Raw genomic sequence first — 16,799 nt, 5'->3', positions numbered from 1 at the left:
GCGAGTTGTGAGTTCATGGAATGCCCTGCCAGTAGCAGTGGTGGATTCTCCCTCTTTCTGGGCATTTAAACGGGCATTGGATAAGCATATGGAGGATAGTGGACGAGTGTGGGTTAGGTGGGCTTGGATCAGCGCAACATCGAGGGCCAAAGGGCCTGTACTGCGCTGTATTTTTCTATGTTTTATGTAAGTTTGCTAATCATATGAAGATTGTTGGAGTGGTGGGTAATGTGGAGGGCTATTGTAGATTGCATAGGGACATTGACAGGACACAGCTGGCCTGGAAGTTGCAGATGGAGTTAAATCTGGAAAAGTGTGAAGTGATTCATTCTGGAAGGTTGAATTTTAATACAGAATTCAGGGTTAAAAGGCAGAATACTTGGCAGTGTGGAGGAACAGAGAGACCATGGGGTCTATGTCCATAGATCCCTCAAGTTGCCACGTACGTTGGTAGGGTTGTTAAAAAGGCATATATTGTGTTGGCTTTCCTTAGCAAGGGGATAGATTTTAAGAGCAGTGAGGTTTTAGTGCATCTTAATAGCCTCCTAGTGAGACCACACTTGGAATATTGTGTTCAGTTCCGGCCCCCTGTTTACAGGAAGGATGTGCAAGTTTCAGAGAGGGTACACAAGAAATTTACCAGGGTGCTGCTTGGAATGGAGAACATTTCTCATGAAGAAAGTTTGAGGGAGCTAAGGCTTTTTTCATTGAAGTGAAGAAGGGGGTGGGGCAACCCTGTAGAGGTGAACAAAATGATGATAGGCACACAGAGAGTGAATAGTCAGAGACTTTTCCTCTTATGGAATAAATGGCTGTAACAAGGCGGCATAATTTTAAGGTGAATGGAGGATGGATAAGAGGATAGAGAATGGTAGGTGGTTGGATGGACTGCCAATGGTGGTAGTAAAATTAGACACATTCGGGACATTTAATAGACTCTTGGACAGACACATGGATAATAGTAAAATGAAGGGTATGTAGGTAATTTTGATCTTATAGTTGGATAAAAGGTTGGCATGAAATCATGGCCGAAGGGTCTTGGGCTGAACTGTTCTGCGTTCAATGTTCTGTCTGGTAAGCTGGGTGATAAACTCAGATCAGTGTAAAATGATATGGCATTCAGGAGGAGCTAGTGAACTGGATTCAAAATTGGCTTGATGGTAGGAGACAGCGGGTGATGGGAGACATGTGTTTCTGACTGGAGGCATGTGACCAGCGGTGTAGTGGGTCCCCTGTTGTTTGTCATTTGGATAAATGGTTTGGATGGAATATTGGTTTCCTGGTAAGTAAGCTTCTTGGGTGACACTGACATTGGAGGTAAAGTGGTTCGTGGAGAAGATCGTATATATTACAACATGATGAACAGTACTGCTGGGATAGTGGGCTGAAGAATAGCAGATGGAGTTTAATTAGATAAATGTGAAGTGTTCTATTTTGGTGAAACAAACCAGGGTGGGACCTGTACAGTTAATGTTTGGGCCCTGGGTGGTGTTGTCAGTCAGAGACCGAGGGATGCAGGTACACAGTTCTTTGAATGTGTTGTCACAGGTAGACAGGCTGGTGAATCAGACATTTGGGATGTTTACCTTCATTGGGGAGAGCATTGAGAGTAAGAGTTGGCATGTAATGGTGCATCTGTAAAATACATTGGTGAGGCTATCATAAAAATATTGTTGTTCAGTAAGAAGAACTCATTTGGTTCACTTACCTCCTTTTAGGAATCTGATCCAGACCTACAGCAATATGGCTGACTCTGAGCTACCCTCTGGGTAATTAGCAGTCGGGTCAAAGAATGTTCGTCCAGGCAGTGACAACTACATCCAACGAATGAATAAATAAAAAGACCTATGCACTTCCGTACCTCTGGAAACAAGTCCAGCTGCAGCAATCCGTACTGGTTTTGTAACACCATTCTAGACCTGACCACTCTCTATAACACTCTCACCACCTCCCACCTTCACCTCTCCCTGTTCCTATCGTGTCATTAAACCCTGACAATGATTCCCCTTCCCACTGCCCTCCTCCTGCTACCAGACCCTTTGCAATCCATTTAACATTTACTCCTAAAGCACTCTCTCACTTCAAGATTTTAAGTATTTTGTGCTGATCTTCTCAGCCTCATAATCTAGTATGATCCCTTTTGTCCTGAGTGAGGGACCAGTGGGGATTTCTTGCTGAGGGTTTTACTGTTTCAATGGAATGTCCTTCTGTTGAGTGTTTTATACTGTTCCTTGAAATGTTTTCCACTGTCCATTTACAAACACATATTTCAGTCTGTTTAGGCTGTTTACCTTGGTCAGTTCTCCTCTCAAATTCATGTAATTGGCTATTTTTGTTTCTAGTTGCAGCTCGTCCTTTCTGTGATTCACTTTAAAACATTTTGTGTATTTAGCTGTACGTTATCACAATTTCCCGAAGGATCTCCCCCGGTGACGTTACACATTCACTAAGTTTCATCACACGGTCGCTCTGACATAGTTACATCCCTAGCCTGTTGCACAGCGAAACACTGAAAAAAAAATAACCGAACTCCTCTTCCAATATCAATGTTCTCCGTGTGATTGGTCCAGATTATACAAATATTGAAGTTTTCCAAAATTATCACAATGCCTTTATTAAAAATCCAATGAGTTCCTGTGTAATACAGTGATGAGCAATGGAATAAAGTTCGTTGGCTAAAATTGTTCTGCTGCTTGTGTCCTTGGCAAGTAGTAGCCAGAATTTACATTCAGACTGACTCGACTTCATGCTCTGATGCCAAATGCTTTCTTTGTGATGTCTTCGTTATCCATTATTGTTAGCATTACACATTTTGCCCGAGTATCGGCAAGGTTGTAAACCACTGAATATTTTTGTTCACACTGTATCCATATTTCCCTGGTGTCTAAATCTCTTTTATCTCTGTCACAAATCCACCTTATTGCATCGACTTTGTCCATTCAATTAAAAGTATTCCTTTCCTTAATTTATTGTCACAAATCTATTCACTGACGTACAATTTTACTTAAACTCTGTCCCATCCTGTTCCTTTTTGCTTATCTTCAGCCAGATCCCCATGCTGTTTTCGTGTGTCACATTTTCCCTTTAGATTCGGAAAGTTCCTTTCACCTGAACGCTGTCCCTGCATCCTCTCTGGCAGTTTAAACCCTTGGCCATTAACCTACCGACATGATCGGCCAGGACAATGGTCCCAGCACCGTTCCAGTGGGGCCATCCAAAAGGATTATATTTAAAATCAGGCATGGGATGAAGTATCTCTGGCTGACCAACCTTTCTTGCCCAGCCGGAGCTGCCCTTGAGCTGAATATCTTTCTCAGCCAGTTCAGCGGGTCAGTGAGAGGCAAACACTTTGCTGTGGGTATGTCGTGCAGATCAGGTGAGGATGGGCAGATGTCCTTCTCGAAAGGGCAAGTGTTTGGGTTTTTTGGTCATCAGCAATGGTCTCATACTTACTTGTCGATTGTTAATTACTATTTTTAAAATTAGTGATTTCAAATTCCACCATTGTTGATGCTGGGATTCCAGCCTGTATCCCCCGAACATTAGCTGAGGTTTGGGATACATGCTCCAGCAATAATACCACGAGGCCATCACTTCACCTGCTCACAGGTTGCTCATTCCTGACCGGTTATACCAGTGCATCATGAAGCAAAACCTGTCAATCCAACACAGTTGTGTGATCCTGATATCTCCCAGCACTCTGGTGATATCACTTAGGATCTTGCTTTCTGTCTGTCTCTGTCTGTCTCTGTCTCTGTCTGTTTCACTCTTCTGAAGAAAGACGAGGCAGCACAATTCCCATTCTGCCTATTCCTGTCTCGTGTAGGTACTCAGGAAGGTTCAGACTCGATTAACTTCCCAGCTGCTGGGTGTCTCGTCCATCATCACATTGAAGATAGTTGGTCAGCCAGAGAGACAAAAGAGAGGGAGATCTGCAGCCTTCAATAAATCCTGCAGTGAGGTAAGATCACTCACAGTGCACAGAGCAGAGAGCAACGAGAGGGCTCCAAACATCGGCAGACAATATATGTCACTGATACAGTGCTGGAGGGTGAGCACAGTTCACACACACCCCAGGCTCAATCACCGCCCCATTCTAAGTTCTGTTGTACTAAGACTCACTACTCTGCATCACTATCTATGGCATGTCTTGTACACCAGTGTCTTCAATAATTTGTAACTCCTATAACAGTTTATATCTCTGTAACCTCCTCCTATCTCAATAGTCCCTCGATATATTTGAAATGTACTGCATTCCAGACTACCATCCCTATCGCTGTAACTTGCTTCAGTGTCGACAACATGCCTTATCTTAGTAGTCTCCTCCTCCAATAACTGGAGACAGAGGCATGCAGCACAATCCTTCAATCCAACTAGTCCATGCTGACCAGAGTCCATGAACAAGTCACGTTTCCCTGTATTTGACCGGATCCCTTCAAACCTTCTCCTCCCCAAGTACCTGCCCAAATGTATTTTAATGTTGTAATTGTACTTTTCTCTACCACTTCCCCTGGAAGCTCATTCCATAACTGCACCATCGTCTGTGTAGAAAATTTTCTCCTAAAATCTCTTTTAAGTGCTTCCTCTCCCATCTCATATTTATGCCCACTAGCACACAGAACATGACAGCGCAATGCAGGCCCTTCGGCCTTCGATTTTGCACCAACCTGTGGAACCAATCTGAAGCCCAAGTAGCCAACACTATTCAAATTCATGTCCATATGCCTATCCAACGACCGTTTAAATGCCCTTAAAATTGGCGAGTCTACCACTGTTGCAGGCAATGCATTCCATGCCCCGACTATTCTGAAAAAAGAACCTACCTCTGGCATCCGTCCCATATCTATTTATTAATATTAGCATCAACCTAAATTTAAAGCTATCTCCCCTCCTGGTAGACATCGCCACCCAAGAGAAAAGGCTTTCACTGTCCAACCCATCTCACCTGCTGATTATCTTATATGTCTCTATTAATTGACTTCAAACACATTCTTTTGAACAAAAACAGCTTAAAGTCCCTCAGCCTTTCCTCATAAGACCTTTCCTCCGTACCAGGTAACTTTCTAATAAATCTCATCAGATGTGGTGAGTGTGGACTTGTTGGGCCGAAGGGTCTATTTCCATACTGGATGTAATCTAATCTAAGGAGACAACATTTGCTATCCTCCAGCCTTCTAGCACTATTCCTGTAAACAATGATGACAAAAAGATCAAAATCAAAGGCTTGGCAATCTCCTTCGTGGCTTCCCAGAGAATCCGAGGATAAATCCCATCCGGCCAATAGATTTATCTATTTTTAGACTTTGCAGAATTGCTAACACCTCCCCCTTCTGTACTTCAATTCAATCTAGTTATGGACTCCACTGCCCTGGCTAATCACCTTACCTGTATCCCTCGTGTTTTTAATCATCGTCCTGCGACTTGTATCATCGAAGGACAATGATACAAATAGGTCTGCTCTTGTCCCTGCCACTACTTATCACAATGTTCTGGGATACACTTATTCAGGACTTAAGGCATTCTCTACCTTTGTGTTTGAAGACCTCCAGCACTACCTCTTCTATAATGGGAACTCTTTTCAAGCCATCACTGTCTCTTTAACTGACTTGTCTGCAGTAATTTCTGACAAAATGTTCATTTAGGGTCTTACCCATCTCCTGTGGTTTCCACACATGGATGTCCTTATTGATCTTTGCAGGGCCCTATTGTCTCTCTAGTTGCGTTTTTGTACTTGTGTGCTGTAGAATTTTCTTGCAATCTCCTTAACCTTATCTGCCAAAGCTATCTCATCCCCCATTTTGCTTTCCAGCTTTATCCGGCTTCTCCGTTTCTCTAAAACCCTCCTGTATCAGTAACATCTTCGTCAATCCTTGCTCTATTTACAGTTTCCGGAAATGCTTCCTAAAGCAGGATGATCAGAATTCTCCACAGTACTCCAACTGGGGACCCAGCAATGCCTTGTACAGCCGTACCATGATGTGCCAACGTATGTATTCAATTCTCTGACCCATGAGGGCAAGTGTGCCAAATTCCACTTTCCCCACCTTGTCCACCTGTGATGCACCATCCAAGGAACTGCATTCCTTGGTCTATCTATGTTCGACAGCACTGCCCAGGGCCCGACTATTAACTGTGTTAGTCCTCCCTGGTTTGTCTTGACAGAATCCATCACCTGAATTCAGCTCCATCGGTCATTCCTTGGCCACTGGCTCAGTTGTTCGAGATCCCCTTCAAGAACTGTATTCCCTGCCCACTATAACCCGTGTTCTATCCGGACGTTTATCAACAAACTGACTAACAATGACTCCTATGCTCTTACTGAAATGTTTTCTGTAAATGATGCATAACAGTGGACCCAGCACTGTTCCTTATGGCACACTGCTGGTCATAGGCCCCCAGTCTGCACAACAACGCTCTCCCACCACTCTGTCTCCTATTGTCAAGCCAATGTTGTATCCAGTTGGCTAGTTCTCCCTGAAACCATGTGATCTAACCTTACTAACCAGTGTTCCACGCTAAACCCTGTCCAATGCCTTGCTGTGGTCAGTATAGACACAGTCTCCTGTTCTGTCTTCTTCTATCTTCTTAGTCACCTCTACAACAAACTCAGGCAAGTTTGTGAGACTCTACTTGTGTACTTTGTGTCAACTGTCCCTAATTAACCTTCGCCGTTCGAAATGCATGTAACTACTGTCCCTCAGAGCCCCCTCCAACACCGTACGCACCACTAACATCAAGCCAATTGGTCTTTAGGTGCCTTGAGTTCCCTCGCAAAAGTTTTAAATAATGGCACAACGTGAAACACCCTCCAGGCTTCCAGCTCATCACCCGTGGCTGTCACTGATATAAATATCTCTTTAAGGGACAATTCTTCCAGAGTTTCCCCCAGTGTCCTCAGATATACATGATTAGCTCCAGGAATTTGACTTTTTTTTAGGCGTTTTAAAATTTCCAGCACCTCCCGTTTTGTTATGCGGAGTCTTTTGAAGACTTCATTTCCCTGACTTCCCCAGTCTTTAAGTTCTGATGTGAAATTTTCGTCAAGAATCTCACCCATCTCCTGTGGTTCCACACATGGATTATCCCATTGATCTTCAAGGGACATATTCTGTCTCTAGTTAATCGTCTCTCGTTAGTATTCATGTCGAATTCCTTTGGATTTGCCTCAGCATTATCAGCCAAAGGTTTCTCAGGTCTCCTGCTTGCCCTCCTGCTCTCCCTCTTCAGTGTATTACTGAACCCACAATGTTCTTTGAGGAATCCAGCTGGCCATATATGACATGGACGCCTTTATCTTGACCAGAACCTCAATACCCCCAATCATCCAGAATTTCCTTCTTGTAATCAGCATTGTCCTTCGCACTAACAGAAATATCCTCACACTGAACTCTCATTTTATCTTTCTTTTGATAGTTTCCCACCTGCCTGAGGTCCATTTACCTGCAAATACTCTCCACAATCAACTGCTAAAAGTTCTTGCCCAATACCGTCTGGATTGGAGCAGACCAATTTTGGTCTTTCACTTGTGGATCAGGCCTGTCATTTTCCATAACTGTTTTCAAATTAATACAGTTGTGGTCACTTTGTCAAAGTGCTTCCCAACTTACACCTCAGTCCCTTTCCCTGCCTTGTTCCCCAAAGGGAGGTCAGGTTTTGCCACTTTCTCCAGGGACAGGGCAAGCAACCAGTGGTAATTGTGCACATCAGTACACATGACATAGATACAGTTGGATGGGATCTGATCAAGTGAGTATTAGGAGTTAGGTAAGAAGGTAAAAAGCAGGACTACAAAGGTAGTGAGCCCCAGATTACTCCCAGTGCCGCTCGTAGTGAATATGGAAATAAAAAGACGAGTCGGATGGATGAGTGCCTGAGGAGCTGGTGGAGGGGGAAGGGTTTTTACGTCTTGGATCATTGGGGTCTCTTCTGAGGTAGAAGTGACCTGGACAATGGGGATTATGAAAAATAAAGAGACCATCAGCCAGTCAGAGGAAAATCCACCAGCCACCGAGAGCACGTTTCCTATTCAGGATATCCAGGGGCACAGTCAAGGGAGGGAAAAGACTTCTGGTTTAAAGTACATTTATTTCATGAGGCCTGACTGGTAAGGCAGACGAGCTCAGAGCATGGATTGGCTCTGGGGACTGGGATGTTATAGCCATAACAGAAACATGGCTGAGAGAAGGGCAGGAATAACAGCTCAGTGTTCCAGGATACAGAAGGTACAAGTGTGACAGAAAGACAAGTAATTGAGGAGGGGGAGTGCGCTTTTGATAAATGAGAGCATAACAACAGTGCTCAGAGAGGATACTCCTAAAGAGTAATCAAATGAGGCCATATGGTTGGGAGTTAGAAAGAAGGGGCGGTCACTTTGTTGGGACTGTATTACAGACTCACAAATAGTCAGCGGGTATGAGAAGTGCAGATGTGTAGAGAGATTGTAGATAGGTGTTGGAATAAGTAATAAGAGAGTAGCATTGATTGGAGGTTTTAATTTCCCCTGGATTTACTTGGGACCTCAGAATACCATATGGGTAACAATTTGTCAAATGGGTCCAAGAAAGTTTCCTTGACCAATATATAGGCTGTCCTACTCTATTCAGTTGGGCGCAACATTGAACATCCCCTGAGAAAACAAGATGAGGAAGTGACTGAAGTGTCAGTCGGAGGGCACTTTGGGTCCAGTGACCGCAACTGTGTTAGTTTTAACATAACTACAGAAAATGATAGGAGAGGTCCACAGGTTAAGGAGCTATGCTGAAACACTGGCAGTTTTGGGGCCATGAAGCAGGATCTAGCAGAGGTTGAGTGGGTGAGTCTGTTTGAAGGAAAAGAAACGACTGGAAAATGGGAGGCTTTTAAAAGTGTGATACTGAAAATCCACGGTCAGTATGTACCTGTTAGGGTGAAAGGAAAATGGCAGGTTTAGGGATCCCTGGCTGATGACGGATATTGAGGCTCTGATCTGGCAATTGAAGATGGTATACATTGGGTTTAAGGTTTCCGTATCTACCGAACCTCTTCCGGCCCTAAAGACAGAATCAATCTGTGGAGACCCTATCAGGTCTATGCCACACATCGATCTGTTGAACCCACTCCAGGCCCTGTGACTGTTCCAATTCAGTTCCTAAAGGAACTGCGGTCTGTGTAACATGCTCTCATCACTATCACCTACCCTGTCAGTGTAAGCTTTTCCAGTATTTCCACCCATCTACTCATCTGCATAAACTTCTCCAACTCTTACACCCCTATCTGTGTTAACGATAACCTCCCCAACAACACTTTCCCACTTAGGCCAAACTGGAGGAGATTACTAATGCTCCTTTTTCTGTGTAACTGTCTCCAATCAAAATTGCTGTTCTCATCTCCAGGAAAATCTGTCCGATTCCACATCCTCCATGTCTAAATAACACCAGAACCTAAGAATTTCGACATCTCTCCACCTGTTCAGTCACGACTACCCTCCATATGTGTGTTTTTTTTTCTTCCAGCCTAGACAACCTACATTATCTCTGTAATCTGCTCCATTCCCTAAATAGTACCTGTCAGTATAAACCAGCACTGTCCTCCCACTATCCTTATCCTTGTAAACTGATCCATCCCTCCCAACCTCCTCATCTCCATGAACTCCTGCAGGCCCTACAGCTCTCCACATTTCTGCAACCTCCTGTGCGCCTATGGTCCTCCCTCCCTGTCAAACCACCTGCAGTCCCCACATCCCTCCCAATCTGGCTCCTCTGCTTCAGATCAGACCATTGCTGTCTCTGTAAACACCTCCACCCCTGACAACTCTTCTCATTTGTGTAACCTCGTTCAGACCCCATACTCTCCAGCTTCCTGCATCCTCTTCCTGAAATTGCAATCAAAACGACATTTTCTGTATTATCCACCAGTACTTAAACCTTCCCCAACTCAGTAACCTCTTGCAGTCCTAATAAAACACCTTAACTTTGAAAGCTTTCAATTCGCTACAATCCTCCCTCCCTCCCTCCTCAAATGCGTTCATTACCATGTAACCACACAATTACTGAATTCTCCTTTTGCACTGCAACCCTCCGAATGTCTGCAAAACCCTCCTGTCCTTATATTCTTCCAGATCTCTGTAACCCCCACCACCCTCCAGTGCCCTTTTTGGGAACATGGCAGAGGAGGGAAGATTTGTAGAGTCCGGGCCATGTTACGGAGGTAGAATCCTGGGAATTGCAGATTTGGTCTAATGTCTGTGGTGTGCAGATTATTGGAGAGGACTCTGACAGACTGAATTGGAAAATCTTAGTTAAATTTTAGACAGTCAGCAGGGGTTTGTGAGGGGCAGGTCATGCATCACAACCCTTATTGATTTCTTTGAAGATATGGCAGAATATGTTGAAGCTCATTCAGAAAATAAGGAGGCATGGGATACAGGGAAATCTATCTGTCTGGATACATGCTTGGATGGCCCAGAGAAGACAGAGTATGGCAGCAGATGGACAGTATTGAGCCTGGAGCTCAGTGACCAGTGGGGTTCTGTAACAGTCGGCTTTGGGACGCTGCTCTCTGTGATTTTTATAAATGACTTGTATGTGGATGTTGGAGAGTGGGTTCGTTAATTTGCCAATCTGGTGGAGCGGTGGGTAATGTGGAGGGCTGTTGTAGGTTGCAATGGGACATTGACAGGACACAGAGCTGGGCTGGAAATCTCAAATGGTGTTCAAGCTGGAAAAGTGTGAAGTGATTTATTCTAGAAGGTGGAATTTGAATACAGAATACAGTGTGAAAGGCAGAACACTTGGCAGTGTGGAGGATCAGAGAGATTAAGGGGTCCATGTCCATAGATCCCTCAAAGTTGCCTCACACATTGATAGGGTTGTTAAAAAGCATATATTGTGTTGGCTTTCCTTAGCAAGGGGATTGATTTTAAGAACAGCGAGGTTTTACTGCATCTTTATAGCATCCTGGTGAGACCACACTTGGAAAATTGAGTTCAGTTCTGGTCCCCTGTTTACAGGAAGGATGTGCAAGTTTTAGAGAGCATACACAGGAAATTTACCAGGATGCTGCCTGGAATGGAGGGTATTTCTTATGAAGAAAGGTTGAGGGGGCTAAGGCTTTTCTCATTGGAGTGAAGAAAGGGGTGGGACAACGTGGTAAAGGTGAACAAGATGAAGAGAGTCACAGAGAGAGAGTGAATAGTAAGAGACTTTTTCCCCTATGGCATAAATGGCTAATACAAGGGGTATAATTTTAAGGTGAATGGAGGATGGATAAAGGATGGAGAATGGTAGGTGGTTGGAATGCACTGACAATGGTGGTAGTAAAATTAGATACTTTCGGTACATTTAATAGACTCTTGGAGAAGCACTTGGATGATAGTAAAATGAAGGGTATGGAAGTTAGTTTGGTCTTATAGTCGGATAAATGGTTGGCATGGCATCATGGCCGAAGGGTCTTGTGCTGTACTGTTCTGTGTTCTATGTTCTGTTTGGTAAATGGGTAACAACCTCCGATCAGTGTAAAAGGATATGGCATTCAGGAGGAGCTAGTCAACTGGATACAAAATTGGGCTTGATGGTTGGAGACAGAGGGTGATGGGAGACATGTTGTTTTTCTGACTGGAGGCATGTGACCAGCGGTGTAGTGGGTCCCCTGCTGTTTGTCATTTGGGTAAATGGTTTGGATGGGAATATTTGTTTCCTGGTAAGTAAGTTTCTTGGGTGACACTGGAATTGGTGGTAAAGTGGACAGTGAAGAAGGTTATCTATGATACAACAAGATTAACAGCACTGCTGGGAGAGTGGGCTGAAAAATAGCAGATAGAATTTAATTAGATAAATGTGAAGTGTTCCATTTTGGTGAAACAAACCAGGGTGGGACTTGTACAGTTAATGTTCAGGCCCTGGGTAGTGTTGTCAATCAGTTACCAGGGATGCGGGTAGACAGTACTTTGAAAGTTGCGTCACAGGCAGGCAGGCTGTTGAAGCAGGCGTTTGGGATGGTTACCTTCATTGGGCAGAGCATGGAGAGTAAGAGTTGGAATGTCATGTTGTATCTGTACAAGACATTGGTGAGACCACCATAAATGCATTGCTGATCAGTAGGAAGAACTCATCAGGTTCACTTCCTGCTTTAGGGAAGAACAATAAATATTCTCACCTGGTCTGGCCAACATTTGACTCCAGACCCATAGCAAGAGGGCCGACTCTGGGTAATTAAGAGTGGGGTCAGAGAATGCTAGTCCAGGCAGTGACACCCACATCCCATTAATGAATAAATAAAAATACATATGTCCCTCCCTACCCCCTCCAGCTGCAACAACCCGTACTTAGTTTGAAACACACTTCAGTCCCTGACCACTCTCTGTAACACTCTCACCACCTCCAGCACCTTCACCTCTCCCTGTTCCTATTGTGACATTCTACCCTCACAGGGATTCCTCTGCCAACTGCCCTCCTCCTGCTAACAGACCCTTTGCAAACCCTTTAAAACTTACTCCTAAAGCACACTCGCACTTCAGGATTTTAAGTACTTTTTGGTGATCTTCTCAGCCTCATAATCTAATGTGATCCATTTTGTCCTGAGTGAGGGACAGGTGTGAGTTTCTTGTTGATGTTTTGTCTGTTTCAATGCAATATCCTTCAAATGTTTACCACTGTTCATTTATGCACACAGATGTTTCAGTCTGTTTAGATTGTGTAGCTTGGTCAGTTCTCCTCTCAAACTCATGTAATTGGCAATTTTTGTTTCTAGTTGTAGCTTGTCCTTTCTGTGATTCACTTAAAAATTTTATATTTCTTTAACTGCACTTTATCGCAATTTCCCAGAGGATCTCTCCAGGTGACATTACTCATTCACTAAGTTTCATTACACAACTGTCGATCTGACATAGTTACATCCCTAGCCAGTTGCACAATATGATCTTTAAAGAAACACTGAAAAAAAAACCTCCGAACGTCCCTTCCAATATCAATGTTGTCAGTGTGATTGTCACGATTATACGAATTTTGAATTTTCACTGAATTGTCATAATGCCTTTATTAAAAATTCCAATGAGTTCCTGTTTAATGAAGTGTTGAGCAATGAAATGTTGTTCAGTGGCCTAACACTGTTCTGCTGCTTTTGTCCTTGGGAAGTAGTAGCCAGAATTTACATTCAGACTGACTCTAGTTCATAATCTGCTGCCAAATGGTTTCCCTGTAATGCCGTTGTTATCAATTATTGTTAGCGTTGTCCACTTTGCCTGAGTTTGCACATGGTTTTGAACCATTGAATATTGATGTCCACCTTTTTTCACCCTGTAACCACGTCACCCTGGTGTCTAATTCTCTTTTATCTCTGTGTCACAAATCCATCTACCTTATGGCAGAGACTTTGTCTATTCCACAAAAAAAACACCATAATTTCCTGTTTCCTACAATTTCCTGTCACAAATTGATTCGTTGACGTACAGTTTTGGTTAAACTTGGTCCCATCCTGTTCCTTTCTGCTTGCCTTCAGCCACATCCCCATGCTGTTCCAAAGCTTCACCTTTTCTATTTGGATTTGGAAAGCTCCTCTCACCTGAACCCTGTCCCTGCATCCTCTCTGTCAATTTCAAGCCCTGTCCCTAAACCTACCAACGTGATTGGCCAGGACCCTGGTCCCAGCACACTTCCAGCGAGACCATCCGAATGGTTTATTTTTCAACTCAGGTATGGGATGTTGGTGTCTCTGGCTGACCAGCCTTTCCTGCCCAGCCCGAGCTGCCCTTGAACTGAGTAACATGCTCGGCCATTTCAGAGGCAAACACTTTGCTGTGGGGATGTCGTACAGACCACGCGAGGATGGGAGATGTCCCCAAGTGTACTTTTGATGAACAAACATTTTATTGGACATCAGCAATGTTTTTGTACTTATTCATGGATTGTTAATAACAATGTTTTAAAAATAAATGATGATCGCAAATTCCACCATTTCTGATGGTGGGATTTAAACCTGCCTCCACTGAACATTGGGTGAGCTTTTGGATACATGCTCTCTCAATAAGACCACGAGATCATCACTTCACCTGCTCAAAGGTTGCTCATTCCTGAGCACTGATACCAGGGCATCAGGAACCTAAACCTGCTCTTCCTACATGATTGTTTCATAATGAAATCTTCCTGCCCTCTGGTGATATCACTCAGACTCTCTCTATGTGGTATCCCTCACTGTGAGGGTCTAATTGCTGCCTCTGTCAGCATCTCTCACTCTTGCATCTACTCTGGATTCTGAGCCAATTGAAGTCTTCACTCCAGAGAGACACAAAAGCACAGGCCAGGGATGGAGACAGGGTTTTTCAGATCTCTGTTGGACCTAGTGCCATTCTTCATGTGTATCTCTCACTGGATCAGTCTAATTTCCCGTACTGTATATTCCTCTGACTCCTGTAGGTATTACGAAGGTCCTGATTCAATAGACTTCCCAGCTGCTGGGTGTCTTGCTAATCGCCACATTGAAGATGGTTGATCAGCCAGGGAGACAAAGGGAAGGGAGATTTGGAGTCTTCAATAAATCTGGAAGTGAGGTAAGATCACTCACAGTGAACACAGCAGAGAGCAAAGACAGACCTCCAAACATCGGCTAACAAAACATGACATAGATACAGTGCTGGAAGGGGAGCACAGAACAGACACACGCCAGGCTCAATCAACACCCCTATAGTAAGTTCTGTTGTGCTAAGACTCACTACTCTGCAACACTCTCTATCTATGGCATGTGTTGGTGACTAATATCTTCAATAATTTGTAACTCCTATAACAGTTCCTGTCCCGGTAACCTCCTCCCTTCCCTATACTCCCTCCACATATTTGAATTGTACTGCATTGCAGACTACCATCCCTTTCGCTGTAACTTGCTTCAGTGTCTATAACGTGCCTTATCGCAGTAGTCTCCTCCTCCAATAACAGGAGACAGGGTCATGCAGCACGGAAACATTTCCTTCCATCCAACTGGTCCATGCTGACCAGAGTCCTGAACGAGTTGCGTTTCCCTGCACTTGACCAATATCCCTGCAAACCTTCTCCTCCCCATGTACCTACCCAAATGTCTTTTACATGTTGTTATTGTACTTTTCTCTACCAGTTCCCCTCGAAACCCATTTCATACCTGCACCATACTCTGTGTGGAAAATGTTCTCCTCCAAACCCTTTTTAGTTTATTCCTCTTCCATCTCCTGCTTATGCCCTCCAGAACACAGAACGTAGAACATGACAGTGCAGTACAGGTCCTTCAGCCCTCAATGTGTGCCAATCTGTGGAGCCAATCTGAAGCCCATCTAACCTTCCCTATTCCATTCTCATCCATAGGCCTATCCAATGACTGTGTAAATGCCCTTAAAGTTGGCGAGTCTACCACTGTTTCAGGCCATGAATTCCATGCCCTGACTATTCCGAGTAAAGATTCTGGATTAGTGGTGCTCGAAGAGCACAGGTGTTCAGGCAGCATCCAAGGAGCAGCGAAATCGACGTTTCTGGCAAAAGCACTTCATCAGGAAGAAAAGCAGAGAGCCTGAAGCTTGGAGAGATAAGCTAAAGGAGGGTGGGGGGGCGGTAGGGAGAAAGTAGCATAGAATACAATAAGTGAGTGGGGGAGGGGAAGAAGGTGATCAGTCAGGGAGAAGAGAGTGGAGTGGATAGGTGGAAAAGGAGACAGGCAGGTAGGACAAGTCTAGACAAGTCATGGGGACAGTGCTGAGCTGGACGTTTGGAACTAGGGTGAGGTGGGGGAAGGGGAATTGAGGAAACTGTTGAAGTCCACATTGATGCCCTGGGGTTGAAATGTTCCGAGGCGGAAGAAGCGGCATTCTTCCTCCAGGCATCTGGTGGTGAGAGAGCGGTGGTGAAGGAGCCCCGGGACCTCCATGTCTCGACAGAATGGGAAGGGGAGTTGAAATGTTGGGCCACGGAGTGGTGGTGTGGTTGATTGGTCTGAGTGTCCCAGAGATGTTCCCTAAAGCGCTCTGCTAGAAGGCGCCCAGTATCCCCAATGTAGAGGAGACCGCATAGGGAGCAATGGATACAATAAATGATATTAGTGGATGTGTAGGTAAAACATTGAATGTGGAAGGTTCCTTTAGGGCCTTGGATAGAGGTGAGGGAGGATGTGTCGGCACAGGTTTTACAGTTCATGCGGTGGCAGGGGAAAGTGCCAGGATGGGAGGATGGATTGTTGGGGGGGGGGGGGGGGCATGGACCTGACCAGGTAGTCACAGAGGGAACAGTCTTTGCAGAAGGTGGAAAGGGATGGAGAAGGAAATATATCCCTGGTGGTGGGGTCTTTTTGGAGGTGGCAGAAATTTCGGAGGATGATTTGGTTTATGCGAAGATTGGAGGGTGGAAGGTGAGCACCAGGGGCGTTCTGTCCTTGTTATGGTTGAAAGTGTGGGGTCTGAGGGCGGAAGTGCGGGATGTGGACGAGATGCATTGGAGGGCATCTTTAACCACGTGGGAAGGGAAATTGCGTTCTCGAAAGAAGGAGACCACCTGGTGTGTTCTGTGGTGGAATTGGTCCTCCTGGGAGCAGATACAGGGGAGGCGGAGGAATTGGGAATACGGGATGGTATTTTTGCAAGAGGTAGGGTGGGAAGAAGTGGGTTTCGGGCATAAGCCTTTCATTCCTGATGAAGGGCTTATGCCCGAAACGTCGAATTTCCTGTTCTTTGGATGCTGCCTGACCTACTGCGCTTTTCCAGCAACACATTTTCAGCTCTGATCTCCAGCATCTGCAGTCCTCACTTTCTCCTGTGAAGAAGTGTAATCCAGGTAGCTGTGGAAGTCGGTGGGTTTGTAATAAAAAATGTCACT

General features: G+C 44.6%; 1 long non-coding RNA gene across 3 annotated transcripts in view; it reads left to right on the top strand.

Moving 5' to 3' along the window:
* LOC132810736 (uncharacterized) overlaps positions 1 to 14,515 on the top strand; it is a 48,732-nt gene extending 34,217 nt beyond the window's left edge. For 2 of the 3 annotated variants that reach the window (XR_009643059.1, XR_009643057.1), the window contains exons 3-4: positions 3,827 to 3,961; positions 14,388 to 14,515. This is a non-coding gene — a long non-coding RNA (uncharacterized LOC132810736). Of the gene's footprint in view, positions 1 to 3,826; positions 3,962 to 5,885; positions 5,977 to 14,387 lie in introns of those variants that run through there. The other variant, XR_009643058.1, reaches the window with a different exon arrangement.
* The last annotated feature ends 2,284 nt before the right edge of the window (positions 14,516 to 16,799 follow it).

This window comes from Hemiscyllium ocellatum, unplaced genomic scaffold, assembly GCF_020745735.1.
Source record: "Hemiscyllium ocellatum isolate sHemOce1 unplaced genomic scaffold, sHemOce1.pat.X.cur. scaffold_182_pat_ctg1, whole genome shotgun sequence".
Taxonomy (NCBI): Eukaryota; Metazoa; Chordata; class Chondrichthyes; order Orectolobiformes; family Hemiscylliidae; genus Hemiscyllium; species Hemiscyllium ocellatum.
The sequence above is the reverse complement of the archived record's forward strand: the minus strand, read 5'-3'. Positions and strand labels throughout refer to the sequence as shown.